The sequence below is a fragment of the Bombus impatiens genome, unplaced genomic scaffold (genome assembly GCF_000188095.3).
Source record: "Bombus impatiens unplaced genomic scaffold, BIMP_2.2 scf_0129, whole genome shotgun sequence".
NCBI classification, from domain to species: domain Eukaryota; kingdom Metazoa; phylum Arthropoda; class Insecta; order Hymenoptera; family Apidae; genus Bombus; species Bombus impatiens.
Window position 1 is genome coordinate 1,612,731 of NT_176548.1, and position 14,365 is coordinate 1,627,095.

Sequence of the window (14,365 nt, forward strand, 5' to 3'; positions counted from 1 at the left end):
GTGATTTGTTTATATTTCAAGCGAATCTATTATAGCATTGTGTTTTTGAGCCTTAGCCATTTTGACTTTTGTAATTTAGGAATTTTTAGATATTTAACGAGTTGATAATAAAATAGAATTATTATAGTATATACAAATGTTAAAAGAGTATAGAATTTTAATATTCAATTTTAGTATTAGACTTTAATATTCAATATAATATTTACTAATTTTAATCTTTTTTATTATTCTTGCTATTTCTTATCGGGTAATACATATATTATGAATAGACATACCTATATATGTATACTATATCGTATAAATTTACAGATAGATTGGCAATTATTGGCAATTGTATTTTTAATATTTATCTTCTATCTAATATTTCTAAAGTAAGTAAACTTATCTATTTTACTTGGAAAGTCTAACAATTAAACTTCTAATACTTCAATTATTAAATTTTAATATGTACCTACTTACACACTTCCCATACATAATTATTAAATTTATGAGACGAATTAAATTTTCTTACTTTTCAAACATTTTATGAAGATAAGTTTTAATATTAAGATTTTTCAATTTTGTTCTTAGAATATAAATATATACATATATACATACATATTAAGCCTTTGCTATGGATCCAGCAATTTTATGAAAATAATATTAATCGAACTGAAAGAGTCGTTTCTGTAATATCTTTATCTACATTAAACATCCCCTAACATGATGATTATGCAAACTGTAATACTATACTTCTTGGGTAAATTATTTTCAAGCAGATTAATCTCGTTAAATCAGCCCTGAAACAGAGAAAGATATGCAGCTGCATTGTCGATTGCTATATTCAATCAGATAAATCTACCCTTGCATCGTGAACAACAATGTTCTACTGTGAAATTCAACACGCAAACATCCGTTGCGTAACTGATGATTATCGCGACAGGAAACAAAACTACTACACTTGCGTGAAAATAACAGAATGTATTAAATTGTGCATCACATTACGCTATATAAAATTACATCATACAAATATATTAATTACAATTAATTTATTTTTCTACAAATTTGTTTAATATGTATAGATTTGAAACTCAGTGTTTTTGATTTTACGTATATCATAATAATAATATAAATTTACTTATTAATGTATCATAATTATTGAATTTTAATAATTTGGAGTTTGTTTTGTTTTTGAGTTTGGAAAGATACATAGATACAATAATTAAATCAGGACAGAAAGTGTATTTAAATTCATGTAGAAGTAAAAGAATATAATAAATGCCATATTATAAGTTTCTTTTTATTTTTTAATAATTCATTTTAAATATTTTTCTGACTCAAGCGATCTTATTTTACTCTATTACTTTTAAAGAAAGACTCCCACACTTCCTTCGGCTTAATCCGCGTTGGTCTCAGCATTCATTGGAATTATCTTTAACTCTTATTATCTATATGCTTAAGGTGGCTATCCATACTGTATACTAATATTTTACTAAAGTTATGTTCGCAGTAAATATTTTATAACTTCTACATACACATATTTTCGTACTGACTTCAAGTTCTACCTATGTGACCATGATAGTAAAATGTCTTTATTCAAAATGTTTTAAAAGTTGTATTTAATACACGCACAATATACGTATAAAAGTTATCTATCATAAATGCAGAAATACTTTCGTGAACCACCATAAATAAATAATTTTTCCTGGTTCCCACTGAAAGAGGAGGATATCGGTTTGGTCAGATTCCCACAGGCACTACGGGAACCTCCCGCTATTTTCTTAATATGGACCTCGCGGAGGCGAGACAAACGACCGAGAATACAGAGAGAACGCAGGATACCCGCGGTGCAAGGGCGCGAGGAAACCAAGCTACCCCCTTTCGTGACCCTAAACAATCCCAGACGAGGAACGAGTAACCCCCGTGACTCGAAACACGAGAATCAGATTCGCTCACCGTCGAAACGTCCGCCCTGACCTCCAATCTTTTTTCTCAGCTCTCTGTTCCTTCTTTCTTTCGCGTCTTTTCTTTTTTCGTGCTTTTAGTCTTTTCCGTGTTTGCGGGTGGTCGTAGTAGTCTGATTCTCAGGATTTTTAATTTTGCCTTCTCTTCGTCTCACGGCCTGTGTCCGAAACATGGCGTTTGTCTTTTGTTTGAAGCTGTGTTTGGAATTTGAAAGTACAGGTGCTGAAAACACTGAGTGTTATGTTGAAATTCGTAAGTTGATTCATTGGAATAACGAATGACAAATTTGTAAAATTAATCGTCAGTACTTATTTGTATATTGTATGATATCATTATAATAAAATAATTAACAGTAACATTGAATGTTTTGAAGTTGACTCATACGAAATACATACGTAATTAAATAATGGATTTATTAAGTATACGAATTGGAAAATTTTTGTCTCGAATCTGTCTTTTCTGAAATATTTTAGGTTGCTAAAGCGGAAAATAGGGTCATTTTTTATGAAAATTAACGATTTTAAAAATTTGGCCTTGTGGACATTTGGTCCAGGATTGTCTTATATGTTTCAAGATGTTTGGTCGTTTTTAGTTAAATGGTATCTGTTTACGTATAGTCTAGTATTCTAATGAATTACGATTCACATTGACTTACTTAATTCCTTGATTTCACTCATTTTATCCTTTAAGCACATTCTTAACCTTCACAACTGGAAGCTTTCAGTGCCTCCCTTGAGATTCGAATCGTCGATTTGGGAAACGATTTACACCTGAATCAATTACATCTAACAATAACTATAAGTTTCGTATGTTTTAGTGGTATTCCTATGTCACAAAAGTTAATAGTAGGAAAACGAAGTGTATAGAACCTGATAAGAAGGCTCTTCATTGGGAAGTAAGGATAGTGCTGTAAGTGCTAATACTTTTGTAGCCACTGCATTTCTTCATACTATGATAGATTCATATGAATGGAGTACGTACTACTGTATATTGTCTTACTTCTATCACACAGCTTGCCGAGTTCTCGTGTGGCAGGCGACAGAGGGGAAACAATGAGCGTAAGAAAAGGGAAGGCAGATCCCGCTGAAAGTCAGCGGTAGCTCCCACGTATGGCAGACGCTGCCTGCCAGTGATTGGAGATCCCCCGTCGACAGCTACGTCGAACTCTTTTCGACTCTCTTTCGAAGTCGGCACCTGCTTTTACTTGCCTGCCTGGCTGGTTGCTTGCAACGAGAAAAGCCTTTGTGATCCTTCCGTTTCTCCGCCTGTGTCTACATCTACATATATATACATATATCTCTATATACATATACATAGCTTTTGCTGTAGAGTTTTTAGAATATTTGCGCCCGCTCGAACACACATTTGTATAGGTTAAGGCTATGTCTGTGGCTCTGTGTGTATGAGCGTGATGTGCAACCAGTGTAAGCATATACGCATTGCGTCACAGGGCACGTCGATATTGAACCGGAGGGTACCAAAACAATAAGTTTCCTACTGCGCTTACATCGGTAAGCCTTTGTACGCGAGAACTCGCTGCTTGATTAATATCGCCGAATTAATATGGATGCAGAGAGGGAAAAGGATGGAGGCATAAACGAAGGAATGGCGATCCTCCGGCTTCCTCTCGCATGAACTTTTTATGTTTTTATCGAAGATGAATATGGAGAACAAGATCGATCGCGATCTATTTTCGATGTTGCTTTCACGTGATCTTATCGTTGGATTAGCAAGGAATTTGTTGATATTTTAAAAGTATAGTGACTTGGAAATTTTGTGTATCGGGGGATTCATAGGATTTTAAATTGTAGGATAGAAGTTAGGAATAATTGTATTATTATTCTCTTTATGTGTTTGGCTATTGGTTGTTAATATGTTAATTGGTTAATTTAATAAAGTAGTTAGATTCTACTTTGAATATTTTGAATAGTGATCTGTAAATGCATAATGTAGGAATACATTAATTATTAATTTATTTGTGTTCCTTTTTTATTGTTCTTTATTAATTTAATTGATGGTTATTAATGATCAACATAATAGTTCGCACGTGAATTTACACAAAGATTTACGAAGGGATATTGTAGGAATAATTTAATTATTTTTCTATTTCGAATACGTTGAGTAGAAGTTATTACCATAAGTGCATAAAATAGGAATATGTATAGTTATATTTTATTGTTAATTATTAATCCATTTGTGTATGTTAAGATTACTAATATTACCTATCATAAATATGAAATTTTAATAAAATATTGCGATTAGCATTCTAGAACAGCCAAATTTATTTTACATATTAACCATAATTAAATAAAATAATATTGATAAAATAATATTGCGCAAAGTAGAAAATAATAGAAAAATAAAGTGATTCCTAACCGCGTAGCATGTAACGTGCTATCAGTTACATAAGTCAGTGTGTCGTTAGCACACAGATCAATCACCGGAGGGATTACGTAATGTTACACAATCGGACGAGCATGTTCATCGTACCAGAGACGATTGAATTATGATCTCTATGCGCGCGGAATTCTGTATGATTTCACTCCACGTCTGGCCTAATATTTTCGATTTGCTTTTGCAAATTCAAATGTAACATCTGACCGACATTTTCATTTCCCTTTTCTATTCCTTTTTCTTCAGTTAATATACTTTCAATGAAAATACATTATTAATACATTTTTAATGAAACGTAACAAACTGAGTAAAGTTTGCATTTGGATAGATAAGACGAGGTAAATATATGAAATTAATTAAGCTATTGCAGATCAGAATTTAATAGAATATTGTAGAAAATAGATATTTAATGACAAATTTTAAAATGTTCCACAATTTAATCGACTCCACATGAAAATATATATAAAACTCTATACCGATTGTGTCAATTTTTTAGTAGTTAATGATTACCGAAATAACTAACATTCGCCATTATTACATGATACCTAAATCAATGACTAAATCTATAGCAATAAAGCCAGTATCAAAATCCATATTAATTCATTAAAGAGCAAGCAGAGAAATAATATGTGAAATTTACGTAAATATTCTATATATATGTCAGAGATGAAAGGTTTACATTAGAATTAGGGTTAGGGGCGTGAAACGAATCTTCATTTGGATTACACATTGTCGTTATGCAATAGAGACGACATTGACTAGTGCAAATACGATTATTACAGAACTTGACAAGTAACTGTGGTATTTAGATACTCGGGACGTTAATGACAATGATCCTAGGTTCAATAACGAATCCGCGGTCAACGGGATAACAGGATGCGCTTTCTTCCAAAGTCCAAATCGTACTCGACAAGCTTGGCTACGGTGGAAGTATAACTAAACTAACTCTTTGTTAAACGTGAAATATCCACCGAGCGTAAAGACGCTAAGTAACTCGCTAATACGACCTCACAAGAGAATGACTTTCCGTCGTGATGATGCTGCAGAGGAAAACTATGATGGGGTGCGTCTAAGGACACGAGATCATCGGATTCGTCGAGGATAGTAGCCTTCGTTCAGAAAGTGAGGGAAATCGACGTTGCTGCCTTCGTTCAGAAAGTGAGGGAAATTGACGTTGCTGATAATTGGTCAGTTTCCATGTTGGTGGTTAGAAAAAGATGCTAGCCGCCCTCGAGGGAAAGCTGTACGTGTACTGCGGCAACGCATCGACATCTGGCAATCATCTTACTTGTAGAATAGGATTTGCGTGTGGCGAACCACAGGACAGAAACCGTTGGAATGTTTACTATCGAGTGCCGCTACAACTATTTCTTTTTAAGGAGAGCTATACTTTTACTCCATACCTTTGTTAGACAAAACGTTTATCCCTTGTGCGCGGCTACGTTCGGCGACTAGTTGTCGCCTCGAACCTAAGCTCATTATCACAAATCTCGAACAAATACAATCGGATCGAATGACGGCAATTGTTTAATTACGCCTATGATAGAATCTAGATTACGGTGTTAAGGGATTTTCCCGAAGTTCCAAAGGGGAGGCTCCGATGTCCTTTCATCTCCGACATATATAATATATATTCGATATATTTAAGAATAACAAATATTCTTCAGAAGTTCACTACAAAAATCATAGGCAAAACAAGAACTTTCCATGATTAAAAAAATTTTTTAGCAGAGGGCTCGAAATACTCAAAGAAAAAGGAGAAATAATAAATATTAAGCATATATTGAACAAATCTTTGAAAATCTCTTTCTTAATCTATAACATTAAAACATGTAATTCTATGACGTAAATTGGCTGAAAACGCAAATGAATGTTATGTTTTCTCTGCTTTTACCACAATCTTATGTCCATATTTACCCTTACAAATTAGAATTAGAAACCTCTTTCAATAGTTAAATAACTCTCAAATACCAAATAGTAAGGAAAGGAACGTTTCAAAAGCAAACTGATTTGAAAAAGAAAAATGTGTGAAATTTCAAATCTGAAAACGCAAAGAAGCAGAGAAAATAATAAAACAAAATCAAAAAAGTAAATCGAAGAAAGAGGGAAAAAGAGTTCCAAGGGATTGTTGACGACTCCCCTTAAACTGCCTCCTCCCTCTGACTCCGCCCACGAATCGAAACACGGAAGTCGCAGCCGGAGTGCCTTTTACAGAGCGGATCCTCGCGCGTCTTTATACACACGTAACACGTACTCGGTATTATTCATACGCGAGTCACGTTATATTCATCCCCCACACGGGGGTTTGGCTATACTGCACGTATCAACCGTGTGAACGTTGCCTAAAAGGCTGTCTAAGAAAAAGAGAAACGCACTTATACGGGGTGAATCAATATGGGTATTACCATTTGAAATAACTCGTTATTTGTTGACTTTATTAAAAAATATTTGAATTGAAATTTATTTGATGGGACTGGTAGAACGAATATATTTTGATTTTTTGATGCCTTAGGTGTATTTTCCGAGATATTAATGTGACCTGAAGTTCTTTGAATTCCATTGCATATTTTTTTTCTTCATATCCCGTTATAATCGTTAGAAACACGAATTTGACGACCTACAACAGGGTGATCTTCAGGTGGTATCGAACCTCTGAACGAAATGAAACTTAGTAGCACGAAACTGCATTACTTGGCATTTTTACATGTGTATTCATTTTTATCCTTATATTTTTTAAACATATATTTATTTAAAAAATCTAGTGGAATTAATTTGGGTGATCGTGTAGCTATTAAAACATAAAATTGACTATATCTCATAAATGACATCAAATAAGACACATGTTTATATGATCTTTTTTCAGTCTTTAGATGCTGAATGAGTTTCTCAAATATTTCTCACACATTACAATACATCCTACAATTTATACTAAACAATACATATCCGCATTTTTTATAAAGTTATATAAACTGGTCATATATGTATATTTATATGTATCATCATATCATATACATCATATTAACATATCAATATATTAATAGTATAAATTACATAAATACTGTTAAACTATAATATTTCCAAATCACTGGTTGAAATAAAAATGTTGTAAGAAAATCCTAGATAAGGTAAAAATTCAGCTATAAAATGAGCACAAAATTGCCTATATCACGTAAACAAGCTTAAATAGAATTGTGTCCATATAAACTTTTTTCATTTCCTCAGATACTGATTGAGTCTCTGAAATATTTCCCACATGTTACGGGACACCCTGTGTATATCGATTGGCATTACGAGGCAGATCAGTCAACTCTGGACCCCCCCTCCCCCCTCTGCTCTCTTCACCGAGGAAAACGGTGGCTAAGGAGAGATCTCTTCTCTAGCCCGGCACCCCACTCTACAGCTCCTTCTTCTTATCCCGTTCGCGGCTGAGACACTTTGTCACCCTCTCACGCGCTTCCCTCGATTGAGCATAGCTTCGCTCGACGAGAAGGCTCTGCGTCAAAAAGAGTTACACAAGGGGGAAGAACGAAGACGGATAGATCTTTATTGTCGTCTACGGCGAGAGAAAGAGTTAGGCAAGGTGGAAGATTGATCGTTGGAGCGAGTGGAAAATTGTTTTTTCGAGCAGTAGTGGTATGTACGTATAGGTGGATTGTTTTTGGTTGTGCGAGGTAAGCTGTGAAATATGAAAATTTGTTGGTAACTTGTAAGCAATACATTAATCGAAATTTTTAACTATATCTATTTTTCAAAGAAATTTAGGAACTTCACGATTTTTTGAAAGAAGTTTTTTCAGACAAATTGAGGAATCTTTCGACTCTTGGGAGAATTTAAGGAATTTTTTGATTTTTCAAAGGAACTTAAAAATTGTTCATTTCTGACAAAAATAATACATCTTAATAAGAAGTTTCAGTAAGAATACATATTTCGATTTTTGGCAGTTGAGAAATTGTAAATTGCGAAAGCAACTCTTACGTAAAACTCTTATGTATAATTTAGAAATTGTGAGAGCTCGATATATCGAACGATTTGTCTTACATTTAGTAACTTTGAAGTACAGAGAGTTATTTGTCATTTCTTAGTAATCGTCTTTGGTCTAATTAAACGGTCGTCTAATTAAACGGTGCCTCATTTATATTTCCAATGTCATACATATCCAAACAACCACCAAAGTAGAAAAATTAGTGTTACTTAGTGGAAGGCATGTCGCGTGATAACCTGCGGGAGTTCGTGCATAAAATATTATTGACAGTGGCGGAACTAGAAGATTGGTTGGGCTACAGACCCGTTTCAAACCAACCGATACACTAGCAAACCGACCAACTATAGCCGAAACGTCGGTGCATCAGATCACGTATTTGCAACGGCCGCGGAATTTCATCTCCGAATTCCGGCCTGTATTTTCCAACTAGTTCGAACGAAAGAATTTTTCCTCGACCATCGATTTCTAGATGCGGTTGGGAATTCGTAATAGCGTAGACCGCGGATCGAATGATTCGCATACGCGCCTGTATACTGTATATTCGTACAAACACATACAAATATACAAAAGGCGTATCTAGGCAAAATAGAATAAGAGAAGAACAAGGATGTTTGTTATTTCGATGTACGTGAGTATGTACCTACATATGTACAGCATAAACATATTATGTGTCTTATATGAAACGTTTTGGAATCTCATTAGTATTGTAGTGACATTCGATTATCATCACTAACAATTTTGAACGATGTTAAAAACCTACATAGAAGCTACAAGATATTCATTATAAGTATACAGGGTGATAAGGGAATAGGTTAAACTTTGGTACCGTATTTTACTGTTTCTGAGGATGAAAAAAGGTCATGGAAACATAGATCTGGAAATTTTTCCTTTGCGAAATATAGACAGACCCTTTGCTCGCATCGAAAATTCACTAAAATAACTGTCGGAATTTCAAGCACTGTCATCGTCTCTTTCGTCAAAAGTAAATAATATGTTAGAGTAAGTCAGTATATATTTAAACGTTTCATACTGAAGACAATGTTACTATCAGAATGGTTATTCTTGTATCGAGTGTATAGATACTTACTTGTGAATACTGAAAACTGTATGGATGGGGTAACGGAAACGTCAGAGAAATTCAGTGTCTCTATCAGCGGACTTTACTCAAAGACGATGTCTTTCTAAGAAGACTTACTTGTTTCAAGGCATCATAGGATTAGATATACTGGATCTTATTCGTCTACTACAATTAGGACGATACTGATTTACTATGTATTACACGCTGCTTCTAACGCCAACGTAACTTGTTTTAACATATTATTTACTTCTAACAAAAGAAATAATAACGGTACTTGAAATTTGAAATATTACGTCTGACTTTTATTTTAGGGAATTTTCAATATAAGAAGAATGTGTCTATATTTTAGGAAAGAAGAGTTTTCGGATTTATATTTGTATGTTCCCTTTTTCATGCTTAGAAACAATAGAATGCGGTACTATCATAATTTGGCCAACTACATATTTCCTTGTCAATCTGTATATTTCGGGATGATCACAAAAATATTTAAATAAGCAATCATTCGCAACGTTGATCAGTTTAAGTATGTGTTCAATCGGATCATTTTTAACGCTTCTGACATGTATACTTAAGGTGAATACTTTTACTGTATTCTAATTCTTTTTCTAAATATAAGTTTCCGATGAATATCTTGTAATTTCTATGTATTATTCCCAGACTGGATTCAAATTTTGTTAATATAATTGTAGCATTCACTGTCGTGTCTTACTATCTATAGAGCTAATGAAATTTCAAAATGTTTTTTGCATTAAATGTACGAATATTTTTATAAGCTGTATAGACAAATACGACTAGATAGGATGTAGGCTAACTTTTCTCTTTGTGGAAGACCGCAGAGCTTCCACGCGCATGCCTCGCCGCAAAAGCTCAACGATGCGTTTTGCTCGATCTGTCCGCCATGCGAGCGCATTGACATTCGCCCACGATGCACGTTCACGCTTCATCTTTTTATTCGTCGTATAAATTGTCGTCCATATGCGGTTTTTGTGCGTTAGACGCGTTAACAAGCAACTTTTTATTCTTCTTGTTGCGGTAGGTATAGTGATTCGCAAAAGTACTCGTACTATAGCAAATTGTTATGTGTGGGTATCTTGTGTAGGATATTTAAAACATTTTGGAATTTTATTAGCCTTATAACGAGATGCGTCTGCCATGATTATGTTAGCAACATTTGAAACTAAATTGAAAATGTTATATGTATATAGAAGTTGCGAGATATTTACTGGAAACTCATAATTTAGTAAAAAAATTAGTACTATATTGGCATAGAAGTAACAGAATAGCCATCTTAAGCATGTAATAAGTGTTAAAAATAGTCCCAATGATTATTGATACCTACTTATATCGTAAATTGCTTGTTTAGATACTTTTGTGACATAGATATTCTGAAATATAGATACATGCCTATACTTATAATAAATATTTTGTAACTTCTGTATAGATTTCCTGAACCGTTAAAAATTTTACCAATATATATCTATAATCATAGTTAACATCATCAACTAATTAACACTCTGATTAAACTCTGATAAAAAAACATTAAAATAGAAACTCCAATCTATTTTTTATAATCATTGTTTCTAGAATAAATCATGGAGATAAAAATATTGAAGTTAGTGCATCATGTTAGGTCCTAAACCGTAAAATATTTATCTGAACCACAATTGTCGCTAAAATTATCATTTACAAAGTTATCCCGAAATGGATCCAGTGACGTTCTCCATCAAAGTTCTATTTATATTGCAGATGTTATAAACAATTTTCATTAGATTTTATTGGAACTTTGTGTTATATAGATATGTATATGAACTTATTGAATTGGTGGTTACAGTATTTCTCCCAGTTAATTAACTGATTTAATCTTTTAACGCACTATATGGTATACAAATATGATAAATATTTTTCAATTTCAAATGCTTGTTCAAGACAAAAAGACATTTGTGTCATTGGAATATGACTTTCATATTGTTGTACAACCACATTCATAATTTTAAGCTAAATTAGTTTCAATTAGCATATAAGTTTAAATAATTAAATTAGTGCAAATATTAAGTTTATATGAATTTTGTCCACTACAAGATTTTATTATTATCCATTCCTCGTTTTACTATTCCTCGTATTCCATTCATCGTTTTACCGCAACCTAAATACATCCTCATATTTCCATTAAAACGTCTCCAAAATTTGTCATTCCCAATTAAAAAAAAATAAGCAAAATCCTTTTCAAGTCATCCCAATTCACCCAGAAAAATTCTGTTAGAAAAAAATATGTATTAGGCTACACATTAGTACACATGCATAAATGTTCTTTTCATATCTTAGAAACGATATGTGACGAGATACACAGTCTACTATGTTGCTAATTCATTGTGTTCATTGTTTTTTTTTGTTAGCGAATTATGAGTTTATTGTCTCTCCCGTTTCGTGTTATATTGCTCTTTGAAAAATTCTGTGTTATTTCTAATGGTCTGGGATGGCTTTCATTAATCTTTTAGCACACAAGCTGACACTGATGAGTCAACAGTAGCTATTTTTCTATAAATATTGATATATTACTATTTAATGAAGATATACGAATAGTGAAGAATGTACAATACGTTCAGTGACTTTGAAGGAGTGGGGCTTAAAGTGTTTATTAGATTTCACTTTAAACTCGATGATTCACATCTAATCCAATGAAGCCTGAAATCTGAATCAATAGATAGACATAATATTCGAAGACATATACGATTATTCATATTTGAATTTAATGCAGTGAAGGAGAATTTTGTAAGTCATTTTAAAGACATAAATAATGTTATAACATTTGATGATTTTAATAGAAAATTAAATAAATCAGAATGCTTTGTCCTTCAAATTTTCTTTTCTCCTTATAATACACGTATAATTCACGATAATTAAATATGCTGACTTTTATACTTGTTGATGGAGCTGGTGGTCGTGTTAATCGTTGATCGTCGTACTATGTAACGTAACGTATTTTGTAACAATTTATGTTATTGTTAGCACATTGACACGCCTGTCCGCGTGAGATACGGGTAGAAGCAACCACCTTAGGTATTAATTAACAATTGTTGTATTTGTAAAAACACTTGTTTTCTTTCACTTTCTAACTTGTTGACACTTGTATAATCCAGACGCAACTGTTAAAAACAAAATTGAGCATTTTCGAACAGTTAGATCGAAAGATAATTTAGGTTTAAATATAGGTATATATTCTAATAGTATGTTGTGTATTAATGAAACTAAGACATTGTTCGTCGGACAAAGATTCCCAATAATTTCAGTCTCTCCGTTCCAGCATATAAAACAGACATATTTACAAGGTGTTCTCCACATCACGTTCTTGGCCGCGTTCTCGTCGGCAACGTGTCGACAGAGAAACTCTATGCATTGGATTCGCAGGTCAGTGGGTTGTCGCGTCGAGTCATTCAAACCGGTGTCACCAGCGCTCGATTTATCGTGTTCGTCAATCTTGGAAGACTGACCTCCCGTCATGGCTCCGGTTACCGTCCACGACGATGTTACCCACCCTCGCGTTCCACGGCCGCTGCCGCCATCACGTTATCCTGGCGAGCACGCTCCTTTGTTTTCCATTTTATTCCGGTTCGCGGCGATCAACGAACGACAGCGATGAATATCTACGCCGCCGAGCGGACGATAAAAAGACGGCTGTTCCGTGATCGCGACTTCTCTGCACCGCAACGCTCGTGCACCGAGCGTATACGTGAGCACATCGAGCCGCGACACCTTGATTATGCGGATGTAAAGAGTGGAATGGCTGATGGTTGACTCTTGCAACAGTGCTTTTCCTATAATAAATGAGATCTTTTCTTTTTGCGTATTTGAATTTACCTTATTTGATATAGCTGAATCATTAGAGCAGCTATTTGTATTATTTGAGTGAGTTTTGTACAGAATGACCGAGTTTTCATATGGTCATCTTATTGGTGATAAAAGTAAGGGGCACAGCTTTAAAAAAAACAAGAAAACAAAACGTAATAATCAGTCGCATTTTTCGTGTCTTAAAATTTACGCTGCCGATTAATGTTATATTTTTAATTTTAAATGAGTGTATATGTACTCTTACCGATTTACGCCACCTTGTGTATGTAGATGTAAGAAACGGAATGAGTGATATTTGATTCTTGGAAAAATGCGTTTGCTATAATAGATATGTAGTTCTCCGTTGAAAGTTACCAGTTTATATTTGTAAATATATTTGAGAAAGTTTCTAGTATACAGCATGAATAACCATCTTGACCAGATAATAAGGGCTAAATATGGTCTCACTGCAAATTGATGTTTATGAATATAATGACTGCTTAAATACTTTTACGATGTCTGCGACATATTCTTAAATTTCTTTCAAATTTTACCAATATAATTATAATATTCAAGTTTCAGAACAGTGCTAATGGAGTTTCAAAATGTTTCGTGTAAAACACATGATACATTATTAAAAAGTTTCTATAAGTGTTCAAATACATTTGTGAGTCACCGTACTTACGTGTGTCGACATGATTCTACAACTACTAAAGTAGAACGTCCAGCAGAAGGCCGGCGAATGAGCTCGTGACCTTAAACGGAATACACACGCGAGCGATAGAGGGTAGTAATCAGAGACCGAGAGTGGAAAATCTTACTCTATCGAATTTCATGCTCGTGGAAATGCGACAGCTATGGAAACTTTCGACTTGCTGTTGCGTCGAATAATGATTCCGCGAGCGACGTTTCGAGTGAGTCGCCGAGAGGGCACTGCCAAGTGGTTCTTAAGCGACGTTCACCAACTGTCGAGGATGCGGAGAAAATGAGGAATCGGATTGAATCTTAATATACAATCGCGTCAAGCAGGATTATACCGTGTAGAATGTACACGGTTTTGTTCAATACTGTTGGAGGGCGTTTCAGCGTAAAAAAGATAAAAAGGTGACAATTGAAAAGAATGCGCGTCCATTATTCGATAA

The 14,365-nt window shown here is 34.0% G+C and overlaps 1 protein-coding gene across 4 annotated transcripts in view; it reads right to left on the bottom strand.

Annotated features, from left to right (window-relative positions):
* The window catches only part of LOC100750105 (paired box protein Pax-6-like), a 154,277-nt gene that overhangs the window by 45,708 nt on the left and 94,204 nt on the right, over positions 1 to 14,365 (bottom strand). The gene's annotated exons all lie outside the window — the stretch shown is intronic.